This window comes from Hippopotamus amphibius, chromosome 5, assembly GCF_030028045.1.
Source record: "Hippopotamus amphibius kiboko isolate mHipAmp2 chromosome 5, mHipAmp2.hap2, whole genome shotgun sequence".
Lineage (NCBI taxonomy): Eukaryota > Metazoa > Chordata > Mammalia > Artiodactyla > Hippopotamidae > Hippopotamus > Hippopotamus amphibius.
Window position 1 is genome coordinate 99221897 of NC_080190.1, and position 17009 is coordinate 99238905.

Here is a 17009-nt window from a genome sequence, read left to right on the forward strand (position 1 = left end):
AACAACAAAAAAGAAAGAAAGAAAAAAAAATCATTTGGTTCCTTTTACTTTGTCAAATTTTTGTCTGTTTATTTATCATAAAATGATTTGTTCTTAAATATGACCATCTTCGCTTACAACCACCTATTGAATTCTACTGAAAGAATCATAGTTATTATTTCCATGGAGACAGATTTATTAACACTAATTTAACTTCCATTGAAAGTACATTTAGCCAAGTCTAATGAGTGCAGAGTATGATCCAATTCCATTTGCAAGATAGTTTTGTTTCATAAAAGAAGAAATGTTATATGAGAAAGAGCGAGAAGAAAGATGATTATTCAAAGAGATAAATTATATTTCCATAATATTGATTTGTGACTGAACTCCTTACAATTGATCAAAATTGAACTTTCTGACTCTTCTATTCAGTAGCTTATAATGTCTTGGTGTTTAATGCCAATTTGTTTCTCATTCTATGCTAAACACCTCCTCATGGACAAATATTTGTTCCTTTCATTCATTTTTATTTTATTTAAAATTTTTCCTTTTTTTGTTGAATAGTCTTCTGTTTCAACTTTATTGTCTTTGACATCTGGAACTGTGCCCTTCTCACATCACTTGTATAATTATATCGCATTAGTCACACAGAATATTTGTTCAGTTTTCCAAGTTTATATTTTGCCTTTTCTATATGTATGACATTGAATTTTGGGAGTTAAAAGAAGTTGAAAATATGATTTTTTCCCTTAGAATGCTTAAATGTTATCAGGGAAAGGGCCACATGTAATTATCAATCAGAAATGGATCACTTAAATTGAAGCCCACAGAACAGAGACCAGTAATGGCCCTTTACACATAAGAGGATATTGGCTTAAGCCTGGGAATAATAAAATAATAGAAATAAGTGTGGAGTCCAGGTGCTAACTTCCCAACAAGCAGTGTGATCCAGGATAAGAAGAAAACCCAAATGTCAAAATCACTGAATATCTTTGGTCAGCCTTAAAAGATCCAAGATACTAACCTATAGGCTCAGAGAAATGAGGACAGGAAGCACTTGAGAGCTGTGTATGCAAGTTTCTACTTAACCTCTCCACTCAGGTGCCAAATTTAACATACTTGAACGTGAGCTAATGATCTTCCTTCAAAAACCTACTCCTCTGCCTCTCTCTTTCCATTCAAAAGAAGGGCAACTCTATCTTCCCATTTATTTAGTAAATAAAAGACTTTTGGCTTTACCTTCAAAAAGACATTAAGAATCCACCCACTTTTCTCCCCTTCCACTGCTACGATCCTAGTCAAAGGTACCATCACATCTCACCTTCATGTTTTAATATCCTCTATATTTATTTCCTTGCTTCCTCCCTTGCCCCACCCTTTCAGCCTGTTGTCAGTTCTGCATTCAGAATGACCTTGTAAAATCATACATCAGATCATATAACCACATTGTCTAAAACCCTTCAATGTCTACCAAGATTCCTATCGAACAATCCCACTTTCTGATTACATTTCCAAAGGGGGTGGGGAACATTATCTCAAAGAGGTATCTGCACTCCCATATTGCAACATTATTCACAGTAGCCAAGATATGGAAACAAGCTAATTGTCCATCAAGAGATGAGTGGAAAAAGAAAGTATGAAATGTGTATATATATGTGTGTGTGTGTGTGTATATATATATATATATATATATATATATATATATATATATATAAAATGAAATATTATTCAGACTTAAAAGAAGAAGGAAATCTTGCCATTTGTGAGGCCATGAATGAATCTAGAGAAAACTATGCTAAGTGAAATAAGCCAGACACAAAAAGACAAATATTGCGTTATCTCACTTATAAGTAGAATCTAATAAATATTTGTTAAATAACTTACATTCCACAATGGCTAATAAATTCCACCATAGTTATGTAGTAAGCTCAGGAAATGGCATTTTGAATTACTCATTATATTAATTAACTCAAATTCCCATGCTATTTGAAATTATTTTAAAAACTAACTTTTGGCTGAATAAAGATCACAAAAAATGGCTCTAATTCTTGAAATATAAGGGAAAGGAATGGAAGACTTTGTTATTGTTGTTGTTTATATCATATTACTCTGTAAGATGATTAAAAATATTCTGTTAGCCCAGAATCCAAAAAGTGTTTTACTAACAAACAAAAAATACTTAGAGAAATTGCACAGAACAGAATAATCTAAAATTACTCTGAGTCACAGCTTAGTTCTGTACTGCCAGGAAGTATTACCTGATAACATTAATAGTACCTTGTAATTGGGGCTAAATTCACAAAAGAACAAAGAAAGAAATTGCCAAGACAGTATAGGCAGAGAATTAAATAAAATTTCCTTGAAGCACAAAATCATAGTCTTTCAAATACTTTAGGTAAACATTTTAGGCAGCAATTGTAATTAGGTGTAATACTGCATTTAAATGCAAACATTAGTTGATTTTCAAAATATCTGTATTTAATTACGATTTAAAATTTACACCTTGAAATGTTTAAATATTTTAATTGACATTTTCTAACTGCTTTTTTGGGGCACATATATAAGAATTCAGTAGAATGGATTCACAGTCACCTGAGTTTCCAAATTCTTCTCTAGACACTTTATTTTGGGGTAACCATAAACATTTTAAGCACATATTTGGATACTTGTTTTAGATTCAGTAAAACTATTTTTATTAACATTATAAAACAGAACATGTAATATGTACTTACATTGTATATTTTGGAGACTAAAATATGTTTTGTCATGTACATTTTATTTTGTTATTAATTTATTGCATGAATAGGGTAATTCTATATAGTCATGCAAAAATGTTTTTTGAAAGTATATTGTGAACTAATTTGAAAAACCACTTTCACTCCATAGCAATAGGAATCTTCTTATTCTACAATTATTAATAATCTAAATATTTTCAATGTCAAAGATACATATTTTCTTGTTCTATGTTTGTTATAATCTATATCTTTATATTGAGATTTTAACATAGAAAATGTTCATATTCACCATACATGGTTCGTATCACTTTAACCTTAGTGTAAGTTTAGCTCAAGATTTATATTGTGCATAAAGGTAGGTTTTTTTTAATTTTAGAAGTTATGAAAACACTTCTTCCATTTTTTTCCTTCAAACATGGCATTTGTGACTATACAACTTTTGACCTCACATTTCTGTAAAGCAAAAATGAAATTTTATTCTTTCCATTCCCTTTTTAAACTTTCTGTTAGCAGTGTTGTGATTATCAGTTTGCTTTGTGGGTTTGTGAAGTAATTTAAACGTTGAGCCAGCACTTCAAAATTTCTTAAAACACCTGTTTATTTTATCTTTTGCAAGAGAGCCTTAATGTATATAAATATTTAAAACAAAGTAGAGCCTACAGCTCTCATTATTTGTAAATTATGTGACAGTCTACTTGCAAAATTTCATGAAAATCAACAAGAAAAAATTACACCTACTAACAATGTTAAGAAAGATGTTCTGAACCATAGTAAAAAATTGAAATATAGCCTTTCTAATAAGCACTTAGAATATAATTGAAAAATAATTTTCTTGACATAAAAAAGTAACACATAGGATTAAAGTTAATTAGCAGTACCTGGCCCATAGACAGCATTCAATACATATTTATTAAATGAATAGTGTTTTACTTTTAACTCTGTCTTCTCTGCATTTAACTTTCATTATGGATGTTCTTGACTATTTTGTTCATTCTTCTATATGTGCTTCTTACGATACTTTAAAGTTTCAGTGCATTATATTGTGTTTATTTACATAATAATGAGTAAGATTGAAAAACAAAGATTTAAGTTTTAGACTATAGCATTAGTATCTCTTACAATAAATAGGAAACATGCATAGATTCCAAATTAGTTATCTCATGTATGGCAATTATCTTGAAATAATGAAGTAAATATAAAATGAACAATGGTATTTATTACATCTTTCTTGCCAATAGGAAAAAAAGTTTGCAAGCAACCAAAATTATTCAGTATTATGGTAGTGATGTAGCAAATGACAGTATAGCAACTCAATGGGATGTAATGCAATGACTTGAACAGTCAATTAAGGAGAATAAATGAAACAATGAGACATGATCATAATGTAAACACAAATAAAATAGTGAAACAGAAGACTTTATGCATCATGAATAGCTGTATTTGAAATATGTGTTGATAAGACATAGAAATTATAGAAAAACAATGTTAGACAAATCTTAGAATGATAGAATTGAGTGGGTCTTTAAATGTGTAGTATTGTGGTAATGCTGCATACACAGGTAATAATTAAAAATATAGCTGCACAACAGAAGCTAGATATTCATGAAGGCTCTAGTGCATTAAGTAATGGTGAAGCCATGCTAGTTTCAAAGCTATTCAAGTATACACCAGGGAGGTGTGGGTAGGATGGTAGAGTATGAAAACTTCAGCTCACCTTCTCCCATGAGCACACCAAAATTACAACTACTTACAGAGCAACCATCAGTGAGAACAACCAGAAGAAAAAAATTTCAGCAACTAAAGCTATAAGGAAGAAACTGCAACAAGATGAGTATGATGGGTGGAGATGCAATAGTGTCAAGACCTACACCTCCAGGTAGGAAACCCCCCAATGGGAGGCTAATCATAATTGCAGGGGTTTTCCACCAAGGCTCCACACTGGGCTCCATAGCCTGGGGATGGAGCCCCCAGAATATTTGACTTTAAAAGTAAATGTGGCTTCTGTACGAGAGAGGAAAATGGCTGTAGGAAACAGAGACTCTGCCCTTAAAGGATGCATACAAAATCTCACACATTCTGACAACCAGTGTAGAGACAGTCATTTGAAAAGAGCCTGGGTCAGACCCAAGTGCTGATCTTGCAGAGTCTCCCATAGGGGCAGGAGACAACTGGGACTCCCACTGGAGATACAGTTGCAGGTTACAACCATTTGGGGAGCCCATTCTACCACAAAGATACTGATGCTGACAAGCACAATTTTAGAAATCTCCCTATAGCTTATAAGCATTTGGGCCTCACCTATCTACCCAACAGTTGGCACCAATCCCAAGATCCCCTGAGTTGAGCAAACACTAGCAAACACAGACCCCATCTAATAGTGGGCCAAGTACTCAGCCTCACCCACTAGCAGGCTGGCTCCAATCCTGGGCCCCACTGCCCAGGACACAGCACCACCCATCAATGGGCCAGCACCAGCCATGAGACTCCTCAGGCCAGGCAGCCAGCTGCACCAGGAAGCAGCTCTATCCACCACTTGCTGACAGCTTCTGTATGAAACAAAGCCTGGTAGCCAAATGAGTTAGTAGGCAGCTTTGCCTACTAATGAGCCACAGTACTTGTCCCCAGTACAACAGAAGGGCCCATGAAGCCAAAATAAGGGGCACTCCTAGAGTATATAGCTCTAGTGACCAGAGAGGAGTGTGCTGTTGGACCCCATAGGACATCTCCAACATTGGGCCACTTTTCCAAGATCAGAAAATGTTAACAAACTATCTATTACATAGAAATAAAAATAGAAAATTAGGCAAAATGGGACAACAGAAGAATATGCTCCAAACAAAAGAAAAAGCTAAAAACAGAGAAGGGCTAGGGAAAATGAAGATAGATTCTACCCAATAAGGAGTTTAAAGTAATTATCATAAAGATGCTCAATGAGAAGAGAGAAACCTAACAGAATTAGAAAATATGAAGGACCAAACAGCTTAGAATGAAATAACTGAAATAAATACACTTGAAGGAGTCAAGTAAATTAGATGATACAGAGGAATTGATCAGTAGTGGAAATCACCCATGCAGAACAGAAAAAAGAAAAAAATATATAATTTAATTAAGATGTTTTAAGAGACCACTGGTACAATATCAAGTGTAACTAATATTCACATTATAGAGCTCCCAAAAGGAGAAGAAAGACAAAAAGGAGCAGAAAACTTATATGAAGACATAATAGCTGAAAACTCTCCTAACCTGGGAAAAGAAACAACCATCCAGGTCCAGGAAACACAGAGATTCCCAAACAAGATCAACTCAAAGAGGCCCACAATAGACACATTATAATTAAAATGGTGAATATTGAAGACAAACAGAATCTTCAAAGCAACAGGGGAAAGCAATTAGTTACATACAAGTAAACTCCCATAAGACAATCAGCTGACATTTTAGCAGAGACTTTGCAGGCCAGAAAAAGTGGCACAATATATTTAAAGTAATAAGAGAAAAAAAAACCCTGCAACCAAGAATTAACTACTCAAAAAATGCTATTACTCAGATTTGAAGAAAAAATTGAGTTTTATAGAAAAACAGAAAATGAAAGAGTTTAGCATCACTAAAATGGCTTTGCAAGAAATATTAAGTGGATTTCTCAAGGTGGAAAAGAAAACATGACCACTAGAAATATGAAAATTATAAAAGAAAAATCTCATGTTTAATGTCAAATATTCAGGAAAGGTAGTAGATCAAAACCACCCATAAAGCTAGTAGAAAGTTTAAAAGAAAAAGTTGGTGAAATAATTTACATTCACAAAAAGTGGTTAAGGAATGCACAAAACAAAAAATTGTAAAATATAAAGTGAAAAACATTAAACGTTGCAGGGAGTAAAAATGAAAGGTTGTTACATTTAATTCAAACTTAAAAAGATCATTAACTTAATCATATAATGTATACATTTTTAGGTACACATTTCACGGTAAGCACAAACCACAACTATATAATATATGCAAACACAAAAAAGAGAAAGAAATCCACACATAACACTAGACAGTCATCAAATCAGAGGGAAAAGAGCTAAAAAAAAAGAAAGAGCTTAACAAAATATCAATAAGTACATACAAACAAATAATTACTGTAAATATAAGTTAACTGAATGCTCTAATCAATAGAGTGGCTGAATGATCAATTAAAAAAAAAGCAATATATATTGCCAAAAGGGGCTCACTTCAATTCTAACACAGACCATCAGCGAGGGGATGGAAAAAAAAAAATGTACCATGCAAATGGAAATGAAAAGAAAGCTGGGGTTACAATATTTATATCAGATAAAATAGACTTTACAACAGACTGTAACAAGAGACAAAGAAGAACATTATTTAATGATAAACAGATCAATATAAGCAGAAAATATAAGAATTGTAAATATAAAGATACCCAATATAGGAGCACATAAATACATGCAGGAGATACTAGAAAACATAAATGAAGAAATTGACAGTAACATACTGTCAAGAATACTGGAGGACTTTACTACCCCACTTATATTAGTTGACAGGTCACACAGAAAATCAATAAGGAAACACTGGTCTTAAATGACGTTAGACCAGATGTACTTAATAGATATGTAGAGAACATTTCATTCCATAGCAGCAGAATACACATTCTCATCAAGTGCACCAGGAATATTCTCCAGGATAGATTACATGTTAGGCCACAAAACATATCTCAATAAATTCAAGAAGATTGAAATGATATCAAGCATCTTTTCTGACCACAATGCTATGAGACTAGAAATCAACTATAGGGGGAAAATGCATAAATACAAACACATAAAGGCTAAACAATATGCCACTAAACAATAGGTCACTGAAAAAAACTAAGATGGAAATCAAATATTATCAGGAGACCAATGAAAATGGTAACACAACCATACAAAATCTATGGGACTCAGGAAAAACATTTCTAAGAGGGAATTTTATAAATTATTATAAAACCCATCTCAGGAAACAAGAAAAATCTTACATAAGTAACCTAACCTTACACCCAAAGAATTAGAAAAAGATGAACAAACAAAACTCAAAGAAGGAAAGAAATAATAAAGATCAAAGCAGGAATAAATAAAATAGAAACTGAAAAAAAAAAAAAAACAGAAAAGATCAATGAAACTAGGAACTGATTCTCTGAAAAGATAAAATTAGCTAACTTTTAGCAGACCTGTCAAAGGAAAAAGATAAGTCTCAAAATAAATGAAATCAGAAATGTAAGAGAAATTTCAGCTGACACCACAGAAACACAAACAATCACAAGAGATTACTACAAACAGTTATATGTCAATAAAATGGACAACCAACTAACATGGATAAAATCCTAGAAATGTTCAATATCCTAAGGCTAAATCTGGAACAAATAGAGAATATGAATAGACCAATTTTCAGTAATGAAATTGAACCAGAACTGAAAGAAAAAGTTTAGGAACAGAAGCCTTTACAGGTGAATTCTACCAAACATTTAGAGAAGAATTAACACATATCTTCCTCAAACTATTCCAAAAAATTCGATAGGAAGGGATGCTTACGAACTCATTCTAAGAGGACAGCATCATGCTGACACTAAAACTAGACAAAGATACCAGCAAAAGAAAAAAACAATTACTGGTCAATATCAATGAAGAATATAAACACAAAAATCATTGACAAAATATTATCAAGCTTAAGTCAACAATGCATAAAAATGACCATACACCCAAATCAAGTAGGATTTACACAAGGATGCAAGGATAGTTCAATTTATACAAATCAATCATTGCAACACCTCACATTAACAATTTGAAGAATAAAAATCATGTGATCATCTCAATAACTGAAGAAAAAGCTTATGACAAAATTCAATATCCATTTATGACAAAAAGCTTTTAAGAATGTGATATATAAGGACCATATGTCAATGTAATAAAGGCCTTATATGACAAGCCCACAGGCAACATATGCAATGATGAAAAGCTAAAAGCATATTCTCTAAGAGAAGAAATAAGAAAAGGATGTCCATTCTCACCATTTTTATTCAACATAGTATTGGAAGTTCTAGACTTCCAATCAGACAAGGAAAAGAACTAAGAGCAATCAGATAAAGAAAAGAACTAACAGGAATCCAAAATGGAAAGAAAGATGTAAAACTGTCACTGTTTGCAGATGACATGATACTATAGAACATCCTAAAGACACCATCAAAAACTATTAGAACTCATAAATTCAGTAAAGTTGTGGGAACAGTTAATATACTCAAAATTGTTGCATTCCTATACATTAATAACAAATGATCAGAAATATAATTTAAGAAAACAATTTACTTTTACAATTGCATCAAAAATAACATACCTCAGAATAAATCTAACCAAGGAGGTAAAAAGACCTTTATTCAGAAAACTATAAGACATGGATGAAAGAAATTGATTTTGATGCAAACCCACAGAAAGATACACTGTGTTCAGGGATTGGAAGAATTAATGTTGTTAAAATGAACCTACCACCCAAGCCAACCTATAGATTCAATGCAATATCTATAAAATTTCCAATGACATTTTTCACATAACTAGGACAATTCTAAAATTTCCATGTAACCACAAAAGATTTTCAATAGCCAATACAACCTTGAGAAAGAACAAGGCTAGAGGTAAAAATTTCCCTGATTTCAAACCATACAACAAAGCTACAGCAATCAAAACAGCATGCTACTGGCACAAAAACAGATATATAGATCAATGAAACAGAATACAGAGCCCAGAAATGAGCCCACACTTATGTGATCAACAAATCAATGACTGAAAAAGTAAAAATATACAGTAGGAAAAACAGCCTCTTCAGTAAATGGTGTTGGGAAACTGGACAACCACATTCAAAAGAATTAAACTGGACTACATTCTCATAGCATATACAAAAAGAAAAAAAAAACCCTCAAAGTAGATGAAAAACTCAAATGTATGACCTGAAACTATAAAACTCCTAGAAGGAAGCATAGGCAGTATGTTTTTTGACACTGGTCTTAGCAATATGTGTGTGTGTGTGTGTGTGTGTGTGTAGGACTACATCAAACTTAGAAGCTTTTCCAGAGCAAAGGAAACTATAAACACAAAGAGAAAACAGCCTACTGAATGGGAGAAGATATTTGCAAATGATATATCTGATAAGGGGTTAATATCCAAAATATTCAATGAACTCATAGAACTCAACATCAAAAAAAAAAAAAAAAAACAAGCAGATTAAAAATGAGCAGAGTAAAGGAATAGACATTTTTCCAAAGAAGAAATACAGATGGCCAACAGACACAGGAAAATATGTTCAACATCATTATCCATCAGGGAAATGCAAATCAAAACCTCAGTGATATCACTTCACAACTATCAGAATGGCTATTATCAAAAAGACAACAAATAAGTGTTGGTGAGGTTGTGGAGAAAAGGGAACTTTTATGCACTGTTTGGAGGAATGTAAATTGGTGCAGCCAATTTGGAAAATAATACTGAGATTCTTGAAAAAATTAAAAATAGAACTACCATGTGATTCAGCACTTCACTCCTGGATATTTACCTGAAGAGAACACGAACACTCATTCAGAAAGATGTATGCACCTCTATGTTCATTGCAGCAGTATTTAAGATAGTCAAGATACTAAAGCAACCTAAGTGCTCATCAATAGATTAATGGATAAAGGAGATGTCATATACATATGTGTGTGTGTGTATACACACATACATATATATGTGTGTATGTATATATAAAATAGATGATGTAACATATTACATAGCCATTAAAAAGAATGAAATTTTGCCATTTGTGACAACATGGATGGGCCTAATGGATATTTTGCCAAGTGAAATAAGTCAGACAGAGAAAAGCAAATATGGTATGATTTCACTTATATGTGACATCTAAAAAACATAACTAATGAGCAAACATAACAAAACAGAAAGAGTCACTGATACAGAGTGAAACAGGTGGTTGCCAGATGGACTGAGGATGGGAGAATGAGTGAAATAAGTGAGGGAGACAGGTACAAACTTGTAGTTACAAAGTAAGGAAATTGTGGGGATAAAATGTACAGCATGGGGAATATAGTCAATAATATTTGTATGGTGACAATTGGTAACTAGAATTATCATGGTGATCATTTTGTAATGTATAGAAATATTGAATCACTAGGTTGTGCTTGGAGCTAACATAGCATTGTCAGTGAGTTATACTTCAGTTTAAAAATAGTTTGGTTTTAGTGGGTACTTAGGAAATAATATGTGCTAACCTATCATTTTATTTAAGTTAAAAAAATTAAAAATTAAGTATTCACTTGAATTTTTCCTTAGACTGTGACTAAAAATGGGTATGTTCAAAATTACAGTGATAACTTTTGATAATGTGATTTAACCTGGCTAGCAAAGATGTACAATTATTAGATGAGGATCTTGCCCACTATGCATTAATCTTGAGTAAGAATAGTCTCTAGAATATCAAGCTTACTGAATATTTTGCTTACAGTTTTGCCATTTTGTAGGCACCATGGTGAGAATTTATTCAGTTTACTATGGAGATACTTTTAAATCATGCAGAGTGACAAGATATTAGGCAATTAATCCAGAGAGCATTGTTAATTTATGCACTGTGAGAGCTGTCATACAGCAAAATTTGTCAGCTCAACAAACACTGATAAATTGAATTGTAAGCTGTGTAAGGCACTTAGCACAAAGTCTGGTAGATAGCAAATGCTCGAGTAATTTAAGCAACTGCTACTAATGTTGCAATAGTAGTTGATGGTGGTGGTGTTATTATTATTACTACTACTATTAGTGTTGTGCAAAGCACTATAGTTGACCTTAAAGAGATTGCACAGGAGTCTTTATTTTCTAAAGTTTTGAATGACTACCAAATAATAGCTAGACATTGTCAATGAAATGATGTCCAAGTCACTCCCTGTTCATTTCTTCAGGAAGATAATAGTCTAGCAGAGGAGATATCAGTAACTTGATGATCACAGTGCCTTGTGATGTGCTCAAATAGGCTAATGCATAAAGTGCAGTGGGAAAACGTAGGAGGGCCACAAAAAAAGGAAAGATTTCTTGTGAAAGATATCTAATCTGTATCCGTTTGACCAATGTAAAGTTAGCCAAGCTTACAGGTAAAAAGGAGTATGGTGCTGTGGGAAGCTAATGACATTTGATGAGAGATACAATTGAGACTACTTCCTAAAGGATCATATACGCCATTTTGAGAACTTGAGGCTTTTTTCTTCAGGCTAGGTTTACTGCCCAGCAGAATTGACTAGGAGTGACTAGGTAGGAAAATAATGTAGGGGACAGAGCTAATGAGAAATGTTGAGCCAATGCTGTCTCCTAGGAGAAGATGGTAAGGGCAAGATTGAGCCCCATTCATAAAAGGTGGTATTGAAGACAACTAGAAAAACAGGTATTTGATGATCAGGACAAAAAAGCAGCTCTAAGAATTGCAACATTAGTAATAGGTGGCTGGTCGCTGAATCACAGAGAGCCAGGGCTGAATTTTTTTTTTCTTTTTAAGATAGTGCTTGCCTCTAAATGTCACAGGGAGCTGAAATTATGAAAAGAATCAAAGAGGGTAAGATGATAAGAAGATGTCCTGCCTGGGATTGAATGTGAAGTACCAGGTCTTTCAAATACCAGAATATTGAGATTTCTGTAAAAAGAAGTTACAATGTTTCTTTTTCTCTGTAAGACTTTTATTTACTGAAACTTTATATTTTTAAAAAATGGTGTATTATATTCTTTTTATAAAATTTTTAAAAATTTATTTCATTGAAGTAGAATTGATTTACAATGTTGTTAATTTCTGCTATACAGCAAAGTGATCCAGTTATACATATTTGTACAATTATTTTTCATATTTTTTATTATGGTTTATCAGGATACTGAATATAGTTGCCTGTGCTATAGAGTATAACTTCATTTTTTATCCATTCTATATATAATAGTTTGCATCTGCTAATCTCAAACTCCCAATCTATCCCTCCCCTACCCCTAGCTTGGCAACCACAAGTCTGTTCTCTGTTTCTGTTTCATAACTTCATTTCTGTCACATTTCATATTCCACATATAAATGATATCATGTAGTATTTGTCTTTCTCTTTCTGACTTACTTCACTTAGTATGATAATTTCCAAGTCCGTCCATGTTGCTACAAATAGTTTATTTCATTCTTTCCTGTGACTGAGTAGTATTCCATTGTATGTATGTAACACATCTTCTTTATCCATTCATCTGTCAATGAACATTTAGGTTATGTACTTGTCTTGGGTATTCTGCATAGCACTGCTATGAACATAGGGGTGCATGTATCTCTTTGAATTATAGTTTCGTCCAGATATATGCCTAAGAGTAGGACAGTGGATCATATGGCTACTCTATTTTTAGTTTTTTGAGGAACCTCCACACTGTTTTCCTTAGTGGCTGCATCAATTTACATTCCCACCAACAGTGTAAGAGGATTTCCTTTTCTCCACACCCTCTCCAGCATTTATTTGTAAATTTCTTAATGATGGCCATTCTGACTGGTGTGAGGTGGTACCTCATTATAGTTTTGATTTGCACTTCTCCAATAATTAGTAATGTTGAGCATCTTTTCATGTGTCCATTGGCCATCTGTATGTCTTCTTTGGAGAAATGTCTATTTAGTAGGACTCCTGCCCATTTTTCAATTGGGTTGTTTGCAGGGGTTCTTATTATTGTTGTTGAGTTGTATGAGCTGTGTGTATATTTTGGAAATTAAGCTCTTGTCAGCAGCATAATTTGCAAATATTTTCTCCCAGACCATAGGTTGTCTTTTCATTTTGTTTATGGTTTTCTTTGCTGTACAAAAGCTTGTGAGTTTGATTAGGTCCCATTTGTATATTTTTGCTTTTATATCTATTTCCTTAGAGGATTGACCTAAGGAAACATTGGTATGATTTATGTCATATTCTTAATATGCCCTATCAAAGGGCAGGAGACATTTATATTGAGAATTAAGTATGGCTGTTCTTAAACCACTGGTTTGGTTTTTTTTTTTTTTTTTTTGGATTTCACCTAGAACGGTTACTGAGTCTCTGCATTCATTGGTCTGCACTGCTTTACTTATAAAGTGCAGCTCTTTGTAGCAACTGCTAGTCAGAACATTAAGTGAAGCAGCTCCGAGGAGCTGATGTAGGAGCTGGCTGTGCGCTGCCAACACATACACCTCCTTGGTCATGATTCTGAAGTCCTTTGAAATAGAGACAACATTTTCCAAGTAGTCCGCTGCATTTGCACTTATTCTTATCAGAAGGAGAAATACTGAAGCTTCTTATTGATTCATGAAATTTTTCATGGTATTTGTTAAAATCTATTTGTGTATATCAACTTAGTTTTCCTGTTGTTCTCATAAACCAAAGATCAACAGAGGATCAAAAATAAGTTATGTGACTGAATCATATTGCTGTACACCTGAAACACAATATTGTAAATCAACTATACTTCAATTTAAAAAAAAGCTTATAAGATTAGAATTGTGAAGACTGTTGAAAAATTATAGTTTACTAAATAAACATGTAAGGACAATTCCCCTACACACCTCTTATTGGAGATATTTTTTTCCATGAATAAGTAAATGTGGGAAATGGTTTATGTAGAAAATGGGGGAAGTGCTTACTTATGGATAGTAATATCTTAACTTATTTGATGAATATGTACTGAATCCTTGTTGTATTTAAGAAAATATACCAGGTTGTGGTAAAAATGGAAAAGCCAGGCTTTGAACACCTGTATGACTAGATCCACCACTGAGCCTGAATTTCTTCTTCTGTAAGGTGAGAGTCTTTGCGATTACCTCAGCGCCACTGCCTTTAGAGAGATTACATTCAGTGTGGGAAATAGATATTAATCACCAAATCAGAAGGTGGGTAAAATTATACCTGTAGTAAGTGCAAAGAAAAGAAAATGTACATTGTAATAAAGATATATACATAATTGTTGGTTTTAATTTTTAAAACCTGATCAGTAATATCAAGGACGTCTTTTCTGAGGAAAAGATACCTGAACTGACAGAGCTGTCCCCTGTTTTTTGTAAGGAAAGCAACATATTCTGTTGAAAAGAAATCTAGACTAAATGTCAAGAGACATGGATCTTAGCACTGGAATATTATAAACATAATGAGAGTTTTCATTTTCAGACTATAAATTTCATGTGTGTCAAGTAAAGTAAATAATAATAGCTGGGTAACTCATATCACAATGAGATAAGATATGTGAAATGAATTTGACTGTTTAAAAGAGCTGCACTAATGTGAGACATCACCATCACTGACAAATTTTAGGATACATTTTATTCTTAATATATGATGCCAATGTGTCAGTTCTACAGTTTAAAATTTGATCACCAGTATATGTTATATTGGAAGTGTCAGGTGTCTTAAAAACTGGATATTTCTAGACAATACAGTATTCAAATTAATAGTCATCAGAAGTGATATGAAACCTGAAAAACCTGACAAATTTAAATCAAGATTAAGAAGTCAGCTTTTAACTAAAATACTGTCCATTTTCCTCACCTGTCTGGCTTTCACTTAAAGAATTCTGTTTCCCCCTAGTGAATAAACTGATTCTTATATTCATTTTAGAATATGTTTATAGAGATTGCATATTATGACCATTTCATGTTAGACTTTGTGAAAATAATTATGGATACATTCCTCACTTTAACATTTATAAGAAAAAATTATAAGAAAATTTATTTTTCTATAATTACAGTGATTAAGTTAAAGAATGTACTTTAAAGAATCTACATATTTAATGTTAATTTAATCCATGTATTAGCTCTTATAGAATGAGAACAAAATACAGTAAAACCTTGGTTTGTGAGCATAATTCCTTCCAGAAATATGCTTTAATCCAAAGCACTTGTATATCAAAGTGAATTTCCCCATAAGAAATAATGGAAACTCAGATGATTTGTTCCACAACTCAAAAATATTCATATAAAAATGATTATAATACAGTAATATGATACAAAATAATAAAGACAATACAAAATATAAAGAAAAATAAACAAATTAACCTGCACTTACCTTTTAAAACCTTTGTGGCTGGTGTGAGGGAGACAAGAGAGGGGAGGGTTACTGTGTAGGATGATTTTCACTAACACTAATGGAATCGCTGCTATCTATTGGCTCAATGGAATTTTTTTCTTTTCATGCAACTTTAACAAGGAACCTATCCAATGATACTTGCTTTTTCCTTCTTTTGAGGATTTCACAGAAATGTGACATTGCATTGTCATTAAACAGATTCATCACGTGCACTGCTACAGCCTTATTCCAGTGGTGCTTTTCTACAAAATTTTGCAGTTTCCCACATTTGACACATCTCCCTAATCTCATTTGAAGTGAGGGATTCCTCCGCCTTTTTCTCCTCCTCCTCTGCAGACGAGATCTCCTCCATAACCTGTTGCTGTTGCTCGTGATGCAGATCCATCAGTTCGTTGGTGGTCAGCTCCATTGGCTCAGTTGTGATCATGTGATGTTTGGCATCACACACTACACATATTGCAAGACATCACTCATTTATCAAGTTAAAATTTATTAGAAATGTTTGCTCGTCTTGCGGAACACTTGCCGAACAAGTTACTCGTAATCCAAGGTTTTACTGTAATGGTCATATAGTTCCATCAACATCTACAAATTTTCCCAAATTTAGCTGTAATCTTCTTTACAAATTTAGATAGTTGTTCACTTATTTTAGTTTTATTTTATATTCATTAATTTTCATATTATTTTACTTGGTTTTGCTTTTAAATGTATCACATTAGAACTGGGTCATGTTAATACTGAGCACTAAAGCTGTTTTCTCCTTTGCAGTCTTTTTCTTAAAAGTCAATGTAGTGTTAAGCAATTCCAACTAAGTGTTTAGTTTCAGTTATTTTTTTAAATGCTGTAATTGCATACTTAACCCTTAAAACAAATAATTACTCTGTTATGAAGAATTGGCCTAGCTCAAAAAGATGTCTGGCCTTTGCCCTTGCTTTGTGGATATAATCTGTCATACCTGAGAGAAGTGTCTTGGTTAGGGTTGGGACTGTCATGTGATTTAGGGTAGGGGCTTTCAGTTGTACAATATCAGTTGACCTAGATACTGAGTCCAACCCTATGGACAAGCAAACAAGCAAGCAAGCCCTCCAAATGAAGCCATAATAAAAACTCTGGACACTGAAGCTCAGGTGTTTCCCTGCTTGGCACTACCTTATGGGTATTGTCATACTTTGATACCACGATGGTAATATATT

At 33.1% G+C, this 17009-nt stretch overlaps 1 protein-coding gene across 1 annotated transcript in view; it reads left to right on the forward strand.

The window, feature by feature from the left end:
• MMP16 (matrix metallopeptidase 16) overlaps positions 1 to 17009 on the forward strand; it is a 336546-nt gene that overhangs the window by 244440 nt on the left and 75097 nt on the right. The window lies entirely within an intron of this gene.